Source organism: Streptopelia decaocto (assembly GCF_964273445.1).
Source record: "Streptopelia decaocto genome assembly, chromosome: 7".
Classification (NCBI taxonomy): Eukaryota; Metazoa; Chordata; class Aves; order Columbiformes; family Columbidae; genus Streptopelia; species Streptopelia decaocto.
Genome location: NC_138661.1, coordinates 68,802,688 through 68,807,098, shown reverse-complemented (window position 1 = coordinate 68,807,098; position 4,411 = coordinate 68,802,688). Strand labels below are relative to the sequence as shown.

Sequence of the window (4,411 nt, the reverse complement as noted above, 5' to 3'; positions counted from 1 at the left end):
CTCCAATCTCATGGCTCTGTTATAATTTAAATACTAAACACTCCCCATTACTTTCCAAGGCTGTTTAAAATCTAAAGCTTCCTTACTTTGTTTCCTATGCAGTCATTCGTGCCTGCAGTTTATTTCATAACGGTTGTGCAAATGGAGCTACCAATGACTCCACATTAGTTTTCTGCCTTTACCATTTCAAAGGAATTCCAAACAATGTGTTTTTAAACTAGGATGCAGATTGGGAATAACTGCTGCCTAGTTCACCAACAAGTAATAGCTGAAATTAAATTCAGTTATTGCTCACGCCTAAATAATTTCATTTATTTACACTTTAACATTTTTATCATTACATTACTACCAGCCGGATTAACTAGCACACATTATTTTTTATTATAAACTAGAGAGTTTTTCTCCACAGGTATTACTTCCAATTAGTGCTCCAGTATTTATATTCCGCTCTTTTAAATTTTACTACATCAATTGGAGAAAATTACTGTCTGCAGAGTTTTGAGTAACAGCTAGAGTAGATGACAGGCATTATTTACTCCCAAAGACTCTTCTGGTTACTCTTATTTACGTTTTCATTCTAAATGTCTTACAGTAAGTAAGTAGTTACAATCATAAAACACCAGGGCCTTGGAATTTCCAGGAAAACCCACCGCAGCGCCTCGACGCGTCCAGAGATCGTCGGTGCCGGCTCCGCCAACGACGCGCCCAACCAGCCCCACGGCTGGGTGCCGGCTCACCACGCTTCGGGTGCCGGCTCTGCAGGTGCTGAGACATTCAAGACTGGTTTTGTATATTTTGGATTATTTTCTCTATTCTTATCAGTAGCATTAGTAAAACATTGTTAATATTTCCAGCTCTCTTCTCTCTGTCCTTCTCCCCCTCCCGATCGCCTGTCCTGAGTGGGACGGGGGGAGAGGGAGGGGCAAAAGGGGGAAGTGGGGGGGAGAGGGGGTTAACAATACACCTGCCAGGGTTTTACTGTCACCCGCAATCTAAGCCCTCGACAGGCGCCAACAGATGGGGGTCCTGAGAGGAGACAAGAGGGCAAAAATGAGGCCTCTGGGATGTGTCAAGGGCAAATGGGGAAGTTTTGAGGGGAAGAGAGAAAAGAGGGGAATTTAATGGGGCAAGAGGTCAAACGGGCACCGTGATGCCACCAAAGAGCCTGCAGGGACCCAAAGGCAGGCAGGGTCATCGCAGAGGAGCTGGAAGGAAATGGGTTTCTGAGGGAACCAGGGGGCGAGTAAGCTTGTGAGGGGGCCAGAGGCAAAGGGACGTGTCCTGAGGAGAACAAATCGAAAGGTTCTTACCTCCGACAAGTTGTCCTGGACTTTGGGTTCCACCAGCAGCCGTCCTGTGGGCCCGGCGCAGCCTGGGGATCCCTGACCCGCACCACCGCAACCTTTAACGGGACACTGGCCCGTTCTAGAGCCTGAATGACAAACAGCAAGTATTTCTCTAGGACAGCTTTGATGGGGGATTGTTCTGTTTTCCCTGCAGCGGACAGGGAGAAATTTCTCCTCCCCACACTACCACTGAACACCCTGATTCTTCAGGCATTTTGGGGCTGTGAGCCCCCATCTCTCGCTGGCCTGCTCCTCCGGTAACATCATCGTCATCCCCCGAGTTCCCCCATTGATTCACTCCAAAAAAAAAAAGTTAGAAAAGGAAAACAGCCCCAGCGGGCAGCTCATTACTTTAAAATGCCATTCACATACGTACATACCAGAGCCACCTCCAGAGAAATCCCTGGGGCGCGCCGAGAACGTCCTCGACTCCGCGCCGCCCTTGCTGCCGAGAAGATGACGAACTCGGCTGCGGCTGCAACCTGGTCGGCCAGAGAGGCAGAGGGTGTAGAAACCTGGACCTGATCCTCTTGCTGGGAGTGGGGACTTACTGTTCCCAACTTAGCCTGGCCAACCCCTGTACCAAATGCTATGAGCGCGTGAGAATAGGACGACTGACACAGGATGTTCTCAGTTAGCACACTCATGTTAATTCTGGGTGTTATGACAGAACAAAATTGGAAAAATGTGAAATCCAAGGGCAGAAGTTATGGGTAGCAACTCACCTAGGGAAAGGTGGACTCGGTGTGGGCTCTGTCTCCTGCCCTAGGGGAGAACAGAGCATCTGTTTTACACAAGCTGCTATGTGGGGCTGTTCAGATGGAGGGGGAGCGCAAGATCAGTATAAGGAGGAGTTAGTTAAGAGTGCCACTCAGGAATCGAAAAGAAGGCAAGAGAAACAGAAACTGGTACCGAAAAATAGCGATCAGTATGAAGAAATAAGGAAAAAAGACAAGAGATTACAATTACCAACAGTAGGGAAAAACCTGTTTATAGGTCTTATGGAAAAGATAGCCCGGGAATTAAATGTCACGTCAAGCTGGATATGTGGGGGGTCTCCAACGGCAGAACGGTGGCCTTGGAGAGGAGAGAGCGTAAGCCCAGAAGGATTACTGGTACGGAACAGAACTCACGTAACTCGAGAAAAAAGACCAGAAGGATGGGTATTAAGTCACTTAATAATAGGGCAGCTATGCCTGTCAAGGGATGATGGTAAACTGGATTTTACTGAATACGCTGGACAAACCCCTTGTAAGTTAGCGTTACGGGCAAATTCATCAAATACCTCTATTCCTCCCACTCGGTGGCCAGGTCCACATAATGGATATTGGTCTCGAAATTGTAGCCTGGGAAATGAAACGATATGCTGGAAGAATCGAAGCAAAGCAAACCCCTTGGAGGAAATGGGGGATTTAAGGAGATCTTGGCAGAATCCTGCCTCTACCGATGTCAATGAACCACAGAAAGCCCCCGATGGATTATTTTGGATATGTGGGAATAGAGCTTAGAACGAGTTAATGCCTAAATGGAGAGGGTCTTGTACAATAGGGATAATTCAACCAGCATTTTTCCTTTTCCCAAAGGAAAAAGGGAGTCATCTGGGGAAACCTCTGTACGAAACTTTAAAGAGAGAGAAGAGGGGTTTAACAAATGTCCCCATAGGAGGAACGCAAACTTGGAAAGATGATGAATGGCCTGCGAAAAGGATAATTGAATACTATGATCCAGCCACCTGGGCCCAAGATGGAAGCTGGGGATACCGTACCCCAATATACACGCTAAACCGAATTATCCGGTTGCAAGCAGTGGCTTAAGTAATAAGCAACCGGACAGCTGAGGCACTGAATCTCATAGCGAGACAGTTGTCTCAGACCAGGGCTGCAGTGGACCAAAATCGGGTAGCCTTAGATTATCTTTTAGCTGAAGAAGGGGGTGTCTGTGGGAAATGGAATACTTCTGAGTGTTGTTTAGAAATAGATGGTAATGGGGAAGCTATCATGAAAATAGCAGAGGAGATAAAACGAGTTGTGCATGTCCCAGTACAGAAATGGAATTCTATACTTACCGGCCATTGGTGGGATCACTTCTTTGGGGGAGCTGTTTGTACCGTGTATGATCCCGTGCTTTATTCGGTTAATACATTCAGTACTCCAAGCCATGCAAATCTCAGCCGTGCCTATAGATCCTGAAATGGCAACAAAAGGAACATCGTGTCATTTACACGTGCACGTACCACCACCCCCCAAAAGTGGGGGGCTCCCCTAGGAAAACAAAGCGGGGGCAGCGCCCCAAACAGCCGCAGCCCCCGGCCCACAGGCCGGCAGCTGCCCCCCGGCACGGCAATGCTGCTGGCCAACCTGAGCAGGGAGCTGTTCGTGCCGGCCAATATCGACACCCCCCTTCGCTCTCTCGCGGGAGAGCAAGTTCTTCAGCTTTCTGGGCAGAAGTCCCTGGAGGTAAAGGTTCAGCTCCCATTACGTGCTGGGCAGCCGTCCCCGCACGCCCGCCTTCACGTACCCCTTGCTTTACGCAAAGCTGCTTCCATCGGTGACCCGGGAGTCTTCGGCATCCTCCGGCGGCCGGTCCTTTCAATCCGCTCCTGCTGTTGCCAAGCATTCGTGGGCCACCGACTGCAGGACGGATCCGCTGAGGAAAGAAGCCGCGCCGACAACGTTAGCAGTAGCAATATTTACGTCATTAAACGTTCTAAGGAGGCACCGAGGGAGGGATGTTGTCTGCACACAAACGGGGACCTGACCCCCGTCGGGGGGACGGACGCTGACACGCGGAGACCTGACTGCGAACCCCGCGGGTCACACAGCGTCTCTGCCCCCTGGCAGCTTCTCTTCACAAGCGAGAAGAGAAAACAGGGACAGGTATCTGAAAAAACAAGGCAGAGAACACAGCAGCGGGGGGGACAGAGGAAAAGAGGCCGGAAGAGCACCGAGGAACAGGGCAGAGGAAGAAACAAATCGGCGCGGCGGGGCGGAGACGGAGGAAAAAAGCCCAGCACGGTCAATGGGACAGAGAGGAACGCGGCCACGGGCAGGGAGCGGGACACGGGG

General features: G+C 50.0%; 1 long non-coding RNA gene across 1 annotated transcript; it reads right to left on the bottom strand.

Annotated features, from left to right (window-relative positions):
• Positions 1-1,088: 1,088 nt before the first annotated feature.
• Positions 1,089-3,507, bottom strand: LOC309442592. Its single transcript, XR_014184637.1, has 3 exons — positions 3,412-3,507; positions 2,072-2,111; positions 1,089-1,828 (listed from the first exon to the last, which is right to left on the bottom strand). It is a non-coding gene; the product is annotated as an uncharacterized lncRNA (long non-coding RNA).
• Positions 3,508-4,411: the final 904 nt, after the last annotated feature.